The following is a 20,957-nucleotide window of genomic DNA, read 5'->3' as shown; positions in this document are numbered from 1 at the left end:
GAGGTCCAAAGAAACAAAATGTGAAGTGAATTTACCAGATCACTACTTAGACTTTCATGTCAGGTATTGTCAGCATCTATTTTCTATCCAATAGATGAGAACCTGCATTTTAATGAGACAAGATTAGACAGTAATGAAGATGATATTAAGTGATAATCAAAGTTAATAAATCCCTTGTTGCTCACAGGTGAGAATTACAGTCTCAATATCACAAAGGTCCTCATTCAACATCTTACTTGATTTTCTCAAATTTCTTGACAAAGCACACTTTGTTCAGAGGCTGGGAAGATTCCACACTCTATCATGTCCTAACGTTGCCTGAAATTGACCTTTAACATTAAGACTGTTCCCTCCTGGACCGTGAATTGAATCAATGAAGGCTTTAGGGCTAATTCCACAGCCATTGAAGATGTCTGTCAGGGGTCAGTGACTCCAGCCCTACATTCAATGTAAAGTATGTGGAATGTCTATGGACAGCAAATCTTCCATTGTCTTAGTCTCTGACTTTTCCAAGAGCAAAAAAAGTGCTGTGCAGGCCTGTCTTTAATAATATTTAGTTTGTGTTGTCTTAATACATGTGTAAATGATGTGTAAATGTATTACAGTGCCTGCAACCAAGCTATTATAGAGATAGGACAGGGTTTTTTTTCCCGCCATTGGAAACATTCATGCCAATTTGGGAATCTTGCAAGCAATGGTCACAACCTTTGCACATATTTTCTCTGTTTCTGTAATGGTACACATTCAATTCTGCACCAACTCTGCAACTCAATGCTTGTTCAGCCTGTCTGGAGTCTTGGAAAGTTTTTGGGTCAGCAACGTTGTCTGGAATTAGCTTAACCTTGAAATCCTTCATCCACTACTTTACACTGCCCTGAGCTGGTGTTTAACCTTTTCCTCAATTCTGTAGTCAGATCACTGGGCCTGCATCACCCTTCAAACATAGCACTGTACTACCATTGGGTTTCATCTCAGAAGCTCCTCATCACTTGTCACTTGTTCAGTGAGTCTGGACACAAATTAAGATCTGGTCCGTGCTCAGCTAAGTTGAACATTAAAAGACTTCATTAAACATGAGTATATGCAAAGGCTGGTAAAACAGGATACCCTAGAACCTCATATAATCAGGTTCCAATTTCACATGATCTGACATTAGTACACATAGACTCTGATGCACAAGCCCAGTAACTATTATTAGAGTAAAGTGATAGTTAACCCTTTGTTCCACATATTTATCTCCTTACATTAACTTCTTATTAAAAAAATCTATTTTAAATTCTTTCATGAAATGAGGATGCCTCTCAGGAGATTAGGGTTTGTTGACCATGTCTCATTGAGAAGTTGGTGGTGAACCATTTTTTTTCAGCGCTGTATTCCACATGGGGAAAGTGCAGCCATAGTGCTGCTACAGAAGTTAGTGACAGGTATTTCATCCAGCAACAATAAAGGACCAGTGATGTCGTCAACAATAAAGGACCGGTGATATCGTCAAGATGAAGTGTGACCTGGAGAACTCGCAGGTGAGTAGCGAACCCAAACATCTACTTTGTCCTTCAAGGTGATCGAAGTTGTGAGTTTGGAAGATGTAGTCAGAGAAGCATTTGGTTTGCCGCTGTCAATCCTGTTATATTATTCCTGAGTATGCTCTCAGCTGCATGGGTCCCAGGTTACATCATCCTTGAAACACCTCCCTACATCCTTCTCTTCTATTAGCATCTTCCTCAAAAACTCACGTCATTTGGTCACCTGTCCTCATCTTTTGATCTTTGGCTTGACTTTTTTTTTTACATCTCTTGTGCATGTCCTTGGAATTTTATTGAAATTTGTCCTTATTTTCCACAGCAACTCTTCAGACTTTAACCTTTCAGATTACTGTGCCAAATGTGGCCTTTAATTCTGAGGACAACAGTTCAAAGTCAGATGGTTTTATTCAAGATAATTTATATATGTTCCTTTAAAGTGACTGCTTCAGTACTTTACTCCCAATATGACACTTGCTGTGATCTCTTTCTAAGGCACGGATTTTGTTTGGTATGTTGATAGATCTCTGATTTAGAAAAAACATCAGAATCATTATTGTTCAAATGAATTCATGCTTAGTAATTAAATTATCCATTCTCCTCTGTATTAAGGAAAGCTGTCTCCATCAGTCAACAGAATAAACAACTGCAGCTACTGTCAATGAAGCATAAATTCCATATATTTTACCAAATAGGGGAGGCTTTAGATTATCCACATTGCATTGTTGCTGGAGATGCTGATTGAAGTGATGTTTATAATATCACTAGCTATAAATTACCATTCTCTTTTCTCTGAGGGCATGATTTTATTCCATTTTGTGATGGTGTTAATGCTTCATATAGCCATAGTGTGGTGCTATCATTGCTTATTTTGCTGTTTACAGTGTGCTTTCAACTTTCACCTAGCATTGCTATTTGTATTTTCCAAAGAATACTACTGCATTTTACATTTAGGAAAGTAAGATACATGGTATTATGTCTTGCACGTCTTAAAATGAGAGTAATCGGTATTTCCTGCACTGATACATTTTCAAAGCATTAAAACTTAAGGAATTGTCGGAAAAACCAATTACCAGGTAATGATATCAAAGTGGTTGATGGATTCCTGTTTAACAGTCAAAGCAGATTAAGGCGATGACTACAGTCTCGAGAATGTACAGAGTATTTTCACAGGCTGGTCTGACAGCCACTGACTGATGCTATAGGATTTTATTTAACAAGCAGATGCTGTGTGATGTCCTTCTGTTGTTGGTGAAGGTGACTGCAGTTCTCATTGTCACTGGCATTTTCAGACACCGGTAGATGGTCATCATGGTTTCAATCAATCAGCAGTGTACTTCCATGGGTCACTGCCACCTTTCTCACAAAAGTTGACTGCCTCATTTGCTGTCCTTTGACCTTTCAGACGAGATTGGAATAAGAGGCCATATTGCAAGGTTTTTGGATTCTTTTGAGCCACAATGATATTCCATGTCTCCTTCTGTGTACTTTCGCAAAATAATTTTCAGAAACAGGAAAATGATTCATTCAGTGAAAGCGCAGGTATCATTTAAAATTCTTGATGGCATCAAACGTGTGTGCAATTCCTTTACCTCTTGCACAGTTTATACAAATCATATAATCATCCTTTGCCAGGTTTTAGACTCCAGATGTGTATAATATGAACACATTTTAAAATTATGATTTATATTTTTTTGTGTGTATTGTGGCATTTTTGGTGTCTTTTATTGCTGCTCTAATATAATGTTAAAGGTATCTGATATTTGTTAAGTTTTAAGTTATTAATTTTCAACTGGTTACTGGGCAATACCAATGAAGACAATGATTATCAACTTAAGTATTCATGTGTCGAATTGACCACTGTCAAGGATACTGCTATTAAATAAAACTTAAAACTAAACTGTGCACAAAACAATGGAAAATGTAATTGTAGGAAAGTGATTAACCATAATAATATTGATAGAAAAACTGAAAAATCAATTCGCACTGATGTTACTTTACCATATACACTTCAAAAGTGAAGCCAGTCCTTTTTACTTGCTTGGTTTACATGAAGAACTTGTACAAATAAAATCTGTCTCCATAAATAAAGAGAAGCCTTTACAGATAAAACACTCTGTATATTTATTATTAGCTATTATATTGGAGTTCTTTGTTGATGATCATGACAGAGTGTTTATTTCTCTCTGCATTTAGAGAAATGTCTGCTTTGTACACCCCCATTAAGTGCGGTGACTGATGTGGTGTTGTTCAGTTCATAGCTTGCCTCAAACTGTGAAGAATCTTAGTCATAGAGTCGTGGAGTTACAGAGGCATAGAATCATACAGCATGGAAACAGACTGATCCATCCAACCAGTCCATAACTACCATGTTCTCAAACTAAACTACTTCTTCTTGCCCACACTTGGCCCATATCCCTCCAAATCTTTCCTATTCATGGACTTATCCAAATGGGTTTTGTATGTTGTAACTGTACCTGCATTCTATGACTTTCTCTGGCAATTCATTTCACACACAAACCATTTGCTGTGTAAAAAACAAATGCCCTTCATGTCGTTTTTAAATCTTTCTTCTCTCATCTTAAAAATATGCGCCCTAGTATTGAACTCCCCACCCTAGGGGGAATGACACTAGTCATTCACTTTATCTCTGCCCCTCATGATTTTATAAACCTTAATAAGGTCACCACTCAGTCTCCCACACTCCAGTCTCTCCAGTCTATTTTCATATTTCCATCCCTCCATTCCTGGCAACATCTTTGTAAATCTTTTCTGAACCCTCTCCAGTTTAATAATATCCTTCCTATAACAATGTGACCAGAACTGCACAGAGTTCGTCAGAAGAGGCCTCACCAACAAACTGTAAAACCTCAACATTAGGTCCTACACTCAAAGGTCTGAGCAATGAGGGCAAATGTGCCAAATGCCTTCTTCTGAGGTGAAAATTTTAATGGCAATTCATTTCTTTGCTCTCCTCTTCAAACCTCACAAATGAACATAAAAGATTTCACTGCACCACTTCAAAGAAAAAGCAGGGAAGTTCTCTCTCCTGCCCAATATTTATTCTTCAGCTTATGTCACAAGTACAGATTATTGGGCCATTTTCATATTACTGTTTACGGGAACTTGCTGAGAACAAAATTAGCTGCCACATTGCCTACATTTCTGCAGTGGCCATTCTTTGTCTTCATCTATCTTCTCCCTTGCTCCATATCTTCCCACCTCCTTTCCTGAAATCCTCTCCTCTCCTCCATCCTCCTCTGCCCCCTCCCATCCTCTTCTTCTCCATTCCCTCCAAACTTCCTTCAATTTATTTTAGTTGCTCAGGTGCAACAAAATGAAGCTACTTCCCTGGATTAATGATGAGATCCTAAAACCACATTTTCAAAATACTTACATAAATGATCATCTTTGCTTTCTTTCCAGCTTTTTCCCTCCATATACTGAAAACTCATTCCTTAAAACTCTGGTTTTATTTTTCGAATTTTGAAGCGTCACTTTTATTACTTGACATTACATGCATTAATGGGAGCACTTCCATTGGAATCCCATTGTTACTATTGTCAAAATAACTTTTTTTTGCATTTGGATTAAGTAAAGGGAAAAGATACTGTTTTAATTTAGAGAAACAAAGGTAGACGGGATTGCAGTTTTTAAAAATGAGTTGCTGGATCTTATTCTGTGTTGTATCTGCGATGTTGCCTTATCAGGAGAGATTTCTAGACAGAATGGCACCACATGCATGTTTGTGTCTATGTGTGAGTTCAGGCTAGTTTTGCTCAGAGACAGTCCTTTGATTTGTTTTTCAATTATCCAGTTATTGAGGGCTCAGGAGGGCTCAACCCAGTAACAACCATTGATTGGTACCCAAGCAAGTGGCTACAAGCCAGTATGTGAACAATAGAGAGAAAATTTTGGTTTGACAGCATCTGAATCTCTCTCCCTCCTGTGTGGAGAAGTAATAGAAAATCTCCTGATGGTTGTTCTCACTCACCATATCCCTCAAACTGCTCTCTGCAAATTCCCTAGATGAAAAGAAAAACAGAAAAATCACTCCCAATCACATTGAAAGGGTGATTCCTTAACTAATGAATGAAAGTTGAAAATTCACAGCCCTGCCAATAGTTAAAAAAATTAGAAGGAGCTGGAAGAAAACAACGTGCCGACTCCTGTGATCCAGATTGGTGCCAGGAGTGTGCTTCCATGATTTTTTTTCCTTCCCCACCCATAATATTTGTGTAGTGTCTGTTTGTGTGTCTGTTGGCATGTGAATGAGAATTTTGAAACAGATGCAATACATGTTTCTTTCTTGCTGTTGATTAAAGAGCTTGATTGCAATAAGTAGCGATTGGAACGAGGTCAGCGAGGTAGACCTCATAGAATATGAGTTCCTTGATTGAGGCTGTTAATCTAGTACAATCAGGGAGCCTTGGCTGACAGATATAAACAGGAATGTCAGGGGTTCTACTCACTCTCAGAGCTGCCTCTGTGCGAGCTGGGTCAGTGTCATGTACTATGTGTAAGTCAAGGGTGACTTAGTGACTGAACACCAACCTTCGTGAAGTTATTTCACAATATACAGTAATTTGCTTATTAAAAATAAAACTGGTGCGCATAGTCTTTTAACTTCAATTTAAAAAAACTGGGCAATTCCATAACACCTTGAGACACAGGAGTAGAGGTAAACCATTCCACCCATTGAGTCCACTGCACTGTTCAATGCGATCATGGCTGACCTGATAATTCTTAACGTCACTTTTCAGCCTTTCCCCATAACCTGATTCCCTTACTGATTAAAGATCTGTCTACCTTGAATATACTTAATGATCCAACATCAACAGTCTTCTGCGGGGAAGAAATCCACAGGTTTCTGAGAGACAAAATTCCTGCTCATTCTTATTCTGAGATTGTGACCTCTATTCCTTGACTCTGCCACTATGGGAAACAATCCGCCTGCATTTATATCAAAACCCTAACAATGCTGGATGTTTGAACAAGATTGTTTGTAATTCATCTAAACTCTAAACAGTTCAGGCCCAATCTATTCAACCTCTCCTCATAAAACAGTCCCTCAAAACCTGGTATCAGCCTAGTGAACTTTCTCTGGACTATCTCCAATATCAGTATATCTTTCCTTTGTTATGGAGACAGTATTCCATTGGGATAATCAACATTTTAATATTTGTGATGAGCTGAAAATGTGTAGCTGGAAAAGCGCAGCAGGTCAGGCAGCATCCAGGGAACAGGAGAATCGATGTTTCGGGCATAAGCCCTTCTTCCTGAAGAAGGGCTTATGCCCGAAACGTCAATTCTCCTGTTCTCTGGATGCTGCCTGACCTGCTGCGCTTTTCCAGCAACACAGTTTTAGCTCTGATCTCCAGCATCTGCAGTCCTCACTTTCTCCTCAATGTTTGTGATGACACAGGGAATAATGAACTTTGATTTCATGTGTGCTTGTCTGGTGAGTTGTGACAATATCGAGTCATAGAGTCATAGAATTATACAAAACAGAAACAGATCCTTCAGTCCAACTCATCCATGCTGACCAGGTATCCTAAATTAATCTAAACCCATTTGCTAGACTTTTATCCATAACCCTTTAAACCTTTCCTATTCATGTATCCATCCAGATACCTCTTAAATGTTGTTATTGTACTAGCCTCCAACCCTTCCTCTGGCAGCTCATTCCACATATGCACCACTCTCTGCGTGAAAAGGTTGGCCCTGAGGTCACTTTTATATATTTCCCCTCTCACTTTATGCCCTATAGGTTTGGCCTCCCCATGCCAGAAAAAAAGACTTTGGCTATTCACCCTATCCATGACCCTTATTATTTCAATAAGGTCACCTCTCAGCCTCCGATGCTCCAGGGAAAACAGCACCAGCTTATTCAACCTCTCCCTATAGCTCAAACTCTCCAACCCTGGCAACATCCTTGTAAATCTTTTTTGCACCCTCCCAAGTTTAACAACTTCATTCCTATAGCAGGGAGAACAGAATTGAATACAGTATTCCAAAGGTGGCCTAACCAATGTCCTGTACAGCTACAACATGACCTCCCAATTCCGATACTCAACGCACTAAAGGCAAGTGTACCAAATAGGAGAAAGTGAGGACTGCAGATGCTGGAGATCAGAGCTGCAAAATGTGTTGCTGGAAAAGCGCAGCAGGTCAGGCAGCATCAAAGGAGCAGGAGAATTGACATTTCAGGCATAAGCCCTTCTTCAGGAATGAGGAGGGTGTGCCAAGCAGGCTAAGATAAAAGGTAGGGAGGAGGGACTTGGGGGAGGGGCGTTGGGAATGCTCCTCTACATTGGGGAGACAGGCCACCTACTTGCGGAACATTTCAGAGAACACCTCTGGGACACCCGCCAACCAACCCAACCGCCCCGTGGTGGCTAAACACTTTAAGTCCCCCTCCCACTCCGCCAAGGACATGCAGGTCCTTGGCCTCCTCCATCGCCAGACTATGGCAACACGACGCCTGGAGGAAGAGCGCCTCATCTTCCGCCTAGGAACCCTCCAACCACAAGGGATGAATGCAGATTTCTCCAGCTTCCTCATTTCCCCTCCCCCCATCTTTTCTCAGTCCCAACCCTCGGACTCAGCACCGCCTTCTTGACTTGCAATCTTCTTCCCGACCTCTCCGCCCCCACCCCCTCTCCGGCCTATCACCCTCACCTTAACATCCTTCCACCTATCACATTCCCAATGCCCCTCCCCAAGTCCCTCCTCCCTACCTTTTATCTTAGCCTGCTTGGCACACCCTCCTCATTCCTGAAGAAGTGTACCAAATGCCTTCTTCACTATCCTGCTTACCTATGACTCCAGCTTCAAGAATTATGAACCTGCACTCCAAGGTCTCTTTATTCAGAAAAACTCCCCAGGATCCTACTTTAAGTATATAAGCTCTGCCCTGATTTGCCTTTCCAAAATGCGTAGCCCCCTAATATTTACATAAATTAAATTCCATCTGCCCATCTGATCAAAGTCCCATTGTACTCCAAGATACCTTCTTCTCTGTCTACTACACCGTCAATTTTGGTTTTATCTGCAAACTTACTGACCATTCCTCCTATATTCACATCCAGCAGTGCCATAATATGAAGTAAGTATGAGATACTAAGGGGCAATGGGACAAAAATACAAAAGAGCAGAGCGAAAACAGAACACTCTTCTTACCTCTACACTTTTAAAGCCATCAATATTTGACCTGATATTGTATTTAGAGTTAAAAACATTGGTGTTTAATTTTGGTGTGAAATAATTGGCTTCAGTTCAATCTCTGATGTTGGCAGAGATGTTTGGCGAATCAATGTTGCTCATTTTGCCCACCACTACAAATTTAATTTATCACCAGTCTACTTTAAATAATTAAGATTATACAATAAGATCAATATTTCTCAGTCTTTTTGAATCTTTATACTGTCCGGGAAAGAATGGGTCAGTGTCATGCACTATGCACGTGTAAACCAAGGGTGACTTAGTGACTGAATAACTAGCCTTTGTGAAGTTATTTCACAATATACAGTAATTTCCTTATTAAAAATAAATCTGGTGTGCATATTCTTTTAACTTCACTTAGCTAAAACTGGGCAATTTGGAATTCTCTACCCAAGGAATTGTGGAAGCTCCTTCACTGAGTAGGACGAGGATAAGAAGATTTTTGGTCTCTCAGGCAATAAAAGAAGATGGGGACAGGGCAGAAGAGTAGAGTTGAATCCTGAGATCTCCCAAGATGGCACTGAGTGCAGGAGCATATATGAGAGGCCATGTAGTCTATTTCTGCTTCTGTTTCTTGTGAAACTTTGAAAGAAAACCTCGAATAGATTCAGCATTTATCATGCAAGATGCAAGCAATAAATCAGGTACAAATTGCTAAGCAGACTGTGGCAAAATGCTGGACATCCCTGATTAACTTTTCATATAAAAATAATTAACATTTATCCAAAAAGGCCTGAGTTTTTTTTTAAATTTGGGGCAGGAAATATACTAGAATTTGTCCTGAAGTGACACATAATGAACTGCATTCACAATGCAATTCCATAATGTTAAGAATTTGCTTTATGACTGTTTGAAGCCAGCCACAGTAAGTTTAAGTGGCTGCAGTCAGGGCTGGCTAACACCACCCCAACTTTTCCTTACATGGATATCATCTTCCCTTATTACTTCAAATCCATCGTCACTTAGTGGAAGGAAACAATGGTTGCTTTGAGGCATCCCTGAGGCAGTGATCACACTATGACAAAACTGAGGCCTATTTTTGTTCACATGGCAATCTTTGCAATATTCTGTGTGTTTAGACAGGAGATTTGTAGCTACTCTTCCACAGTTTTTCAATGTGAAGGTGGATTTGTCAATAAGAATACCAATACTTGATTTTCTGAAGAGAAATATGAAAATCCTGAAAAGGGCTGACTTTGAGATCCTGACGACGGTGAATTTTCTATCCTAAACAAGAAAGCTAATGGGACAAGAGACCTTTATTTGCGCATCTCCACATTATGGAGAGGGTGCAATTGAAGGTGCAGTGATGAACATTCTCATACTTGAGACAGAAGTTGGATGATTACTGACCCTAATGACATCAAGGGGAATGAAGACAGTGCAGGAATATGGCATTGAGATAGGTCGTCAACCACAATCTAAGGAATGGTGTTGGCTCAATGATCCCACCTTCTCAGAAGAACAGCCTCCAGTGGAAAAAAAGTAAAGCAAACGCTAAGAACAGAATTTTCAATAAATAAATGCTGACTTACCACATAAAATCACTTTAACTGTTTCCTGTCTGACATACCCTCTTAAAGTCTCTCATTGCTCAAGTCTAAATCCAAGTTCCTCAGAAAAAATTCACCATACATCCAACCCATATAAGTAGAAAGATTATTCAGAAATTAACTCACAACTCTACATGGTCAAGATTAACTTGCTTGATCAAATAACTTTCCCATTTGTGACAACTCAGGGAATAGTGGAACTTGATTTCAAGCACACTACCCAAGTGAATTGTGATGATAGTGTCATAATATGAAGTAAGTGTAGGATACAAAGGGGCAATTGGAAAAAGGACATAATGTGCAGAGTGAAAACAGAACACCTGTCTTATGTTTCTACTTTTAAGTCTGTTAATATTAAACCTGTTAATATACAACCCTGTCATGGCAGGTGCTACAAGATGTGTCAGAGTATGGACATGGATACCACCATTACACGTGGGGACACCTCCCACTGTGTACTTGGCAGGTACTCATGCAACTCAGCCAACGTTGTCTATCTCATATGCTGCAGGTAAGGATGCCCTGAGGCATCGTACATTGGTGAAACTGAGCAAAGGCTATGGCAATGGATGAATGGGCACCACACAACAATCAATAGACAGGAGTGTTCCCTCCCAGTTGGGGAACACATCAGCGGTCCAGGACATTCAACCTTGGACCTTCAGGTGATCATCCTCCAAGGTGGACTTTGGGACAGGAAGCAGCAAAAAGTGGCCGAGCAGAGGCTGATAGCTAAGTTCATAGGGAGAGTCTCAACCGGGACACTACAGGTGATCACCATTGCACTATACACACACAGACACTCTTAAACACACACACAGAGACACTCTTACACACACACACACTCCTATATGCACACGTACACACACACAGACACACATATACACAGACACTCACATACATCCCTACAGTCACACACACTCACACATGCATCCTCTCTGAGACTTAGACACTTTACACTCACTAACACATATACAATCTCTCTCACAGACACTCACAACACCCCACTCAAGACACACACACACGCTCCCACACTCACACATGCATCCTCTCACAGACTTATACACTTTTAACTGACACACACACGGATACACTCTCTCTCACACTCACAGCTCCCCCCCCCCCCCCCCCCCCCCCCCCCCCCCACAACCCCAGACAGATGGACACACACACAAAACCCACACGCACACATACACATATACGTTTGTGGGGTGAATTTGTACTTGCAGAGTTACATTGTACTTTGCTCAAAAACTGCATGAATCCATGTAAGACTTTATTAACTCACTTTTTAGATTAGAATCAGTCTAAACATTATGGCACAGACAGGGAACTCAGGGGGCTAACACCTTCAACGTCTTAACATCTTATCTGCACTGACACCACTTGTACAGTTAACCTGAGAATGTAACTTTTTAAAAAAAGCTTTGTGATTTACATATGAAAGAAGTGAAACTATCATGGTCATTCTAACAGGTGAGAGACTAAACAAACAATCAAGGTATTTTTCAATGTATAATTTCAGTTACATCACATTGTAAACTTTTGCGATAAATTCTGTGTCTTACAATTGTGTATTCCACAATCACCTGTTGAAGGAGCTGCGCTCCGAAAGCTAGTGCTTCCAATTAAACCTGTTGGACTATAACTTGGTGTTGTGTGCTTTTTAACTGTGTACACCCCAGCCCAATACTGGCATTTCCAAATCAATATTAAACCTAGTATTGTATGTACAGTTAAATACAAAAACGTCAAGCTCTATATGATGTGGAGGTGATAGCCTGGTGGTATTATCCCTGGACTGTTAATCCAGAGACCCAAGTAATGTTCTCGGGAACAAGGTTTGACCCCACTGTGGCAGAGAGTGGAATTTGAATTCAATTAAAAAAATCTGGAATTAACAGTCTAATGTTAACCATGAATCCATTGCTGATTGTCAGAAAAACACATCTAGTTCACGAAAGTCCTTTAGGGAAGGAAACTGCCATCCTTACCAGGTCTGGCCTATGTGACTCCACTCCTTTAAATGATTGACTCTTAACTGCCCTCTGGGCAATTTTGGATGGGCAATAAATGTTATCCCAGCCAGAGATGTCCTCATCCTGGGAATGACTAAAATTAAAACAACATAAACCATCAAAGTTAATTCCCCATTTAACTCCACAATATCATTTACACCAGATACTTCACACACTCTAAATTTGAAGCTGTGATGAAGCCTGCATGCAGTGTCAGAGGGGGAGGAGAGCAGGGAGTGACCTAGAATGTTCCCTTGGAGCCTGAGATGTATGAGGTGACTATTACCTCAGGGTAGTTACTGATCCAGTGGGATTAGTTTCCAGGCATGTGGTGTTTGAAGTTGTAAGGGATACCTGGGCTATGTCTAGAACTGCTTTCGAAGGGAGCTTTTAGGAATGGACTTATTGCGATTCTGTGGGAAGAAAGCAGTGTTTGCATCCAGACCGTACAGACCAGTGGTGTCGGGCACGAGCATGATGACAGCTCAGATCATTGTGGATTCGAATCCCACACCAGCACTAAAATCAAGCTCATGTTGGAGGTCTGCTGCACTATTGAAAGTACCAACTTTCAGATAAAATGCTAAATCGATGCACATCTGCCCTCTCGGTTAGATATTAAAGGATCCCACTACACTATCCTGAGGGAGAACAGGTGCTAATTTGATGCAACTGTTTTACCCCTCAGAAAATCCACGTAAGTGGATTATATAGTTTATTTATTCATTTGTGAGATGTTGGTATTTGTGAGCAATCCTGAACTATCTTAGGGAACATTTAATAGTCAGTAATGGGCCTGGAATTGCATATAGGCCAGACCAGGTAAGGATGGCAGATTTTCCAAAAGGACATCAATGAAAAATTAGGTGCGTTTTTTTAACAGTTAAGATCTTCATAGTCACCATCCCAGAGATTAATTTTCAAATTCACACATTTTTTAAAGTTGAATTTACTAATTAACTGCATGTAAATTCCACCAACTGTCTTGATGGGATTTACACCCTGTCTCAGGAGAGTTATCCTTGGCCTTTGAATTAAGAATCCTATAACATTGCCACTACACCACAATTGTACACCCTTATTCTCATTGCAGCTTTTAGCACCTTGCTATATGTAAATTGACTGTCACTGTTCCTATGTTACAACAATGGCTATACTACATCGATACTTCATTGGCTTTGAAGAGCTTTGGAACATCCAACAGTAATGAAAGACAATATACAAATGCAAGGCTCTCCTACTTTCACCTGTGTTTGGAACATTTCATCTATGTGAACATGTCTTCCTCCAAGTCAATCATAACCTGCAGCATTATCAATACAATTCCTGTGTTATGCACCGCTGTGAGTTCTAATGAAGCAGTTAGTGGCAGCAACAGAGCTGTGGGAAGAGATAGCTGAAAGAAAATTTGCAATACAAAAATCATAGCAACCGTCATCGCAAGATGCTTTGCACTGAAGGTAAAACAGATCAAACTCTGTGAAAGTGAACAAAAAAAAATGCTTTCTTCTGTCAATCATACTTTAAGCTATCAAACTTTTAAAGGCCACAGGAGCAAATTTCACCCCATACCTATGTCATACGACTGAAAGAATGAAGGATGGAAAATATTGTTGATTTCTGCATGAGGCTGGTCTGAACATGAACTGAGTGTAATGAAACTCACAAACTTCCAGTGGGAGGTTTTCAGGAAGATAGAGGCCCTGAAAATCCATATGTTATAGTCTGAGCAGTTGTGAAGCTTACAAGGGGTCAGTGAGAGGACTGTTGATTAACATGCAGCTAATGGACTTCAGCACAATTTCAGAACCTTCCTGAAATGTGAAAGCCATGAATATGAAAGCCATGAATATGAATATGCATAGGGATTTTTATATTACAACTTATATGCTGAAAGAAATATTTACAGTTGAGCCTTGTTAATAAGATGAACTCAGATTGTTTTGATAGATAAAAAAAGTTAATTCGAAAGATCTGATTTTGCAACTCTTAACAACGTATTTTAACCCCTCTATGGTCTTATCTCTCCCTAACTCTGTCATCTCTTCCAATTTACAAATCTCCAAATTTTTACATTTCTCTGCTTGCTTAATTTTTGTAATTTCACAGGGGCAGCCATACTTTCATCTGCCTAGGTCCAAAACTCTGAAGTTTTCTTCCTAAAAATCTCTCACAGTTGCTTTAATGTTTGTACTTAAAATACCTCTTTAACCAAACAGCATGGTGGCGCAGTGATTAACACTGCTACCTCACAGCACCAGGAACCTCAGTTAGATTCCACCCTTGGGTGATGGTCTCTGTGGAGTTTGCACATTCTCCGTGTGTCTGTGTGCATTTCCTCTGGGTGCTCTGGTTTCGTCCCACAATCTAAATTTGTGTACATTAGGTGAATTGGCCATGCTAAATTGCCTATTGTGTTCAGGAGTGAGTAGGTTATGGGCATTAATCAGGGATAAATGTCAGGGAATGAGTCTGGGTAGATACTCTTTGGAGGATCAGTGTGGATTTGTTGGGCTAAAGGGCCTGTTTCCGCACTGTAGGAGTTCTGTGATTCTATGAAACATTTGGTTATTGCTTTCTATAGCAGAATGTGTCCAGTCCACCAAGGTTGGATGCAATATTGGATCTGGTTCCTACAAATGAGTTGGATTAAGTGAAGCAAATGTCAATGGGGATCATTTAGGACAGAGGGACCATTGTATCGTAAAGTTCCGAATTGTATTGGAGAATGATATGCAACAATGCAGACAAAGAAAAAGACTAGCTGGTGGAGACCTGACTTTAATGGGGCAAGAACACAGCTGAGCAGGATTCATTGTCATAAGATGTAGGCAGGATAAACACTGATGGAACAATGGCCCATCTTGAGGAACAGATGGTTCAAGTACAGTCAAGATATATTGCTTCTATTGGAAAAGGTAAGAAAAACGAACCCAGATTTCCCTGGATGCCAAACGAGGTAGAAATTATCATTAGAAAGAGAAAACGTGCTTATGACAGGTGTGAGGGAGGGAATACAATTGAGAATCAACAGGAATACTGAAGGTAAGGTTTGGGAGTGGGGTGCGGGGAGATAGAAAAACAAATAAGAGGAACTGAACAATGAGTAACTGCAGGCCAGGCAGCATCTAAGGAGCAGGAGAATCAACATTTCGGGCATAAGCCCTTCATCAGGAATGAAGCTTATGCCCGAAACATTAATTCGCCTGCTCCTCAGATGCTGCCTGACCTGCTGTGCTTTTCCAGTACCACACTCTTGACTCTGATCTCCAGCATCTTCAGTCCTCATTTTCTCCCAATGAGAGAGGACTGGCGAAGTTCTAAAATCTTCTATTGGCTTATAAATAGTAAGAGATGGGTTAAAGGAGGAATGAGGTCAATCAGAGGGTCAAAGGTCAAAAAACTTACTTACACATGGAGATAGGGGCATGGCTGAAGTGTTAAATGAATACTTTGCGTCTGACTTGACAAAAGAGAAGGTTGCTACCCAGGCCACAGTGACAGAGGAGTAAACCCTGATACTAGTAGAAATTCAAACTTTATAAGAAAGAAATTGATTGTTGCTGCTAAAACGATTAAGTACCAACCCCATCACTAAAGAAGTAGTATTACACAAACTAATTGGACTCTAAAGGCAGATGATTCCCTTGGCCCTGATAGCTGAGAATCCTTACAGAAGTGGCTGCAGAGATAATGGATGCATTGATTGCAATATTCTAAACATCTTCAGATTCTGTAGAAGTACCAGAGCATTGGAAAACTGTGAATGTGACACCGCGATTCAAAAAAAGGGAGGCAAAGTTCAGGTAACTATAGGCCAATGAACGTAGCATCGTTGGAAAAGTATTGGACTCAATAATTAAGTTACAGAAGTAATGAAAAATCATGATCTTATCAAGTAGAGTCAGCATGGCTCTGAAAGGAAAATCATGTCGGACTAATTGATTAGAGATTTCCAGGTAAGTTTCAATCAGAGTAAACAGAGAGGAATGCAGAGATGTGCTGTATTTAGACTTCCAAAAAAAGGTGAAGTCATAAGAAAAGAGCCCATGGTGTTAGAGGTGGTTTTGCCATGACTAGCGAATTGACTAATGCACAGGAACCAGCAAGTGGTGATAAGCCAATTTTTTTCAGATTGGCCACCTGTGAGTTAGAAGTAAGGAAGGGATGGAAACCCAGAATTAGGAGGCTCACATTAAAATAAGAGCTGCGACACTCAAGGTGACATCAGGAAACACTGCATCACATAACACAGTAGTGGAAATGAGTCACTCCCGCTCAAAATCAATTGAACGCTTCTGACTGGGTCAATTGAAGACTTCAACCTGAAATTGGTAGAGTTTTATGATGTAAGATTATGGAATCAAGATGGGTAGGTGGAATGAAACTACAGATCTAATTAAATATTGGAGCACTTTAGGGTGCTGAAGAGCCTTTTACACCACTGTTCCTACTTTTTTTGTCAACAAGGTTAATATGGTTTCAGGTGCAGTCTTTGTTGCGCTCGCTGGTGTCCTAAGTTTTACCTGAAGTTGGGTCCTGCATCTTGAGCTGAAGATTCTCACTGAGTGACCAAAGGCAGCTCACTGGTTTCAGCAAGACCACTTTGAGCCATCAGGTTGTAAGGTAGAAATCGAAGGTACTGGGGAGGCTTGGAGCCGGTGTGGTTGGCAATGTGACCCTGAAGCATCAGTAGCATTCTGTTGAATTGTCGATTCAGAGGTTGACATTTTGCTTCACCTGAACAGACTAAACATGAAAGAAATGTTACATACCTTCATATAATATGACCACTTTTGTTTTAAGGCAGGTGCACAGAAGGCAGGTGCACATAGTGCAGAATATATCGTCCCTTTAGGATGTGAAGCATAATCCTGCAACATTGGACATGTTTGGCTTTTCTAAAACTTCAAAAAATGGAGAAATAGGATCCAATTGTAACTGTGTTGTCATAAGAACATACTAGCAGCAGGAGTAGAACTTGCAGCCCTTTAAGCCCCCTTCATCATTCAATATGATCATAGCTGATCTTCACTTTGCTGCCCTAAATATTTAAATTTTCACAGCTCCGAAATGCTGACTCATTTACCAGGCATTGATTGGTAATTACACTGTGAACTCTGAGCTTGAACTTAAAGTAGAGTCAGGAAATGAAAATATAGAGGTGATTAATCAATGTCCTTAAGGTCTGCTCTACCTAACAGAGGTGTATTGCATTAATGCAAAATACATTCAAATTAAAATCTCATTGATGGAGATGAAGAATGGGAATTTCTTTTTGTTGGGTAATAACTATTATACTGCTCGTGACATTACACTGATAGTCTATTCCTATTAAAAAGCTTGAATTTACACTTCTGCCCATTTGCTCTGACCAAAAACAACAAACTACATATTTATAGCTTTAAAATCTTATGGACCCCAAGGTACTACACAGGAGCATTACATTAGTTACTCAGTTGTAAAGAGAAATATTACGCCAGGTAACAAAATGCATGTTTCCCAGATGCCTAACACCTAGTACCTTCTGGTGTTTGCTACGTTAAGCATTATCTTGACAACTGATTGTTTGAGTAGTTTGCAGCCTCCAATCCTTCTTTGTCTAAGGCCTAACTAATGATTAATGGTAGGGGATAAAAAGGTTAAGTCTCGTTAAGAAGAGAAATAGGAACAGAGGTGCATCGGTCTTTTATCCCCCTAATTTGTTCAAGTGTTTAATTAGGTCATGGCTAATCTGTATTTTCATTCCATCCATTCATCTTCTGTACTCCTTGTACACTCAAGACTGTGTGGCCAAATTCCGCCCAAAATCCATTTACAAGTTTGCTCACAACACCAGCATTGTAGGTTTGATCTCAGACAGAATACAGGCAGGAGATTGAGTGCTTAAAGACATGGTATAAAGACACCAATCTCTCCATCAATGTTAGCAAATCAAAAGAGCTGTCTTCCAGAAACAGAGTGGAGGGCACACCTGTTTGTATCAATGGTGCTGAGATGGCAGTTGTCGAAAACGTCAAGTTCCTGAAAGTGATGATCACCAACAATTTGTCCTGGCTCATTCACGTTGACACGATGGTCAAGAAAATGAAGCAGTGTCACAACTTTCTCAGGACGCTAAGGATATTCAACATGTCCACAATGACTCATACCAATCTTTATCGATGCACCACAGACAGCATCCTATCGGGATGCATCACAGCATGGTATAGCAACCGCTCTTCCCATGACCACAAGAAACTACAGAGGGTTGTAAACATAGCCCAGTCCATCACACAAATCAACCTTCCATCCACTGACTCCATCTATACTTCCTGTTGCCTCAAGAAAACAATGAACATAATCAAAGACCCTTTCCACCCCAGCTATACTCTCTTCTGTACTCTTCTGTCTGGCAGAAAATTTGAATACATGTACAAAAAAAATTCAAGAACAGCTTCTTCCCTTCTATTATCAAACTTTTGAATGGGCCACTCAAATGTTAATGTTGATCTCTCCCTCTGCACCTTCTTTGCAGCTGTAACACAGTATTCTGCACTCTGCTTTGTCTCTCTAATGCACTTTGTATGGGACAATCTTCCTGTAGAACAGGCAAAACAATACTTTTCACTGTGTCTTGGTACATGTGATGACAATAAATCAAACTCAAGTTCTTGATTCCATAACTTTACATTACAAAAATATAAAATTTTGAAATCTTCAATTGACCCAACAAATTTTGAGAGTGAGTGACAAATTTCCACCACTATTTTGTGTGTTTCCTGATATCACCCCTGACTGCCGCATTTCTTATTTTAATGTTAGCCCCTTAATTCTGTGTTTCCAATTTTCCTTACTTTCAAATGGTTGTCCTCTCCAGTTACTTGATCAACTTTCTTAATCTTCTTAAAGGTTTAAATTGGATTCCCCATCAATCATCTATACCCATCAGAATACTAACGCAAATGTGATCTCTTGTGACATGGTGGTAGTGTCCCTACTTCTGGGCCAGAAGCCCTGGGTTCAAGTCCCACCTGTTTTATTTTATTCACTTATGGGACATGGATGTCACTGACTGGGCCAGCATTTATTATCTATTCTTAGTTGCTCCTAAGAGGGTGATGGTGAGCTGCCTTTCGAAAAGCTGCAGTCCATGTAGGTAAACCAACAATGCTGTAGGAAAGGGAGAACCAGGATTTTGACCCAGTGACAGTAAAAGAATGACAATATATTTCCAAATCAAGATGGTAGTGGTATTCCCTTATATCTGCTGTCTAGGTGGCACTGGCTGAGGGTTTGGAAAATGCTACATCAGGAACTTCGGTGAATTTCTTCAGTGAGTCCTGTAGATGTAACAAACTGATGCGACTGAGCATTGGTAGTGGAGGGAGTGAGTGTTTGTGGATATGATGCCAATCAAGAGACTGGTTTGTCCTGAATGTTGCTAAGCATCTTGAGTGTCATTTCCATCCAGGTAAGAGAGGGGTATTCCATCACACACCTCACACAAGCCTTGTGCACCGTGGGCAAGCTTTGATGAGCCAGGAAGTGAGTTATTTACCACAGTGTTCCTAGCCTCTGACCTGTTCCAATGGCCATTCTACTTACATGATTAGTCCAGTTCAGTTTCTACTCAATGGTAACCTACAGGATGTTGATAGTGGGGAATTCAGTGATTGTAACACCATTGAAAGTCAAGGGGCGATGGTTCAATTTCTCTTATTGAAGATGATCATTGCCTGGCATTTGTGTGGCATGAACATTACTTGTCACTTTTCAGCACAAGCCTGGATATTGTCTCGGTCTTGCTGCATTTGGACATGGACTACTTCAGTACCTGAGGAATTGCAAGTAGTGCTGAACCTTGCGGAATCATCAGCAAAGATCCCCACTGATGATGAGAGAAGATCTCGATGAAGCAGCTGAAAATAGTTGGGGATTAGGACTCTACCCTGAAGAACTCCTGCACAGATGCCCTTGACCTGTAATGACTGACCATCAACAGCCAATATCATCTTCCAATGTATCATATTTGATTCTATCTATGGAGAATCTTCCCATTAACTCACATTGATTTCAGTTTTGCTAAAGTTCATTGCTGTCACACCCGGTCAAATGTGGCCTTGATGTCAAGGACAATCACTTTAACCTCACTCTGGAGTTCATCACTTTTGCCTGAACCAAGACTGTCCTGAGGTCAGAAGCTGAATGAATGGTTCTGGCAGAACCCAAACTGGGAGTCAGGGAGCAGGTTATTGCTAAGCAAGTGCTGCTTGATAGAACTGTGTGTAGTTCATCTCCAGACAGGTTGATTGGAAAATATTTACAAACAACAATTGATGTAGCTTGTTTTGTTTATCCCTTTAAACCCATGGTTCAATCCTTGGTTACAGGATATGGTGTTAAATGTTGAACCTATATCATTATTGATAACAATGTATAAATGCTTAATGTGTTCATATTTCCTTTTTTGCTTACCTAATGAAGTAATCAAATCAATTAAAACATTGAAGTAAAATCCTGATAAAATAGAGCACTAAGGAAAGTAACCCATTATCATGTGAATTTTGAAAAAAAAATTAAAGCAAAATATAAGACAATTTCAGGTTTATCAACGACTTTATGAGTAAACTACAGTCAATGGAAAAATAGTGTTTGAAGGG

The sequence above is a fragment of the Chiloscyllium plagiosum genome, unplaced genomic scaffold, assembly GCF_037043375.1.
Source record: "Chiloscyllium plagiosum isolate Xiang-an unplaced genomic scaffold, Cpla_swu_hap1 HiC_scaffold_6, whole genome shotgun sequence".
Classification (NCBI taxonomy): Eukaryota; Metazoa; Chordata; class Chondrichthyes; order Orectolobiformes; family Hemiscylliidae; genus Chiloscyllium; species Chiloscyllium plagiosum.
Note: the sequence above shows the minus strand (reverse complement) of the source record.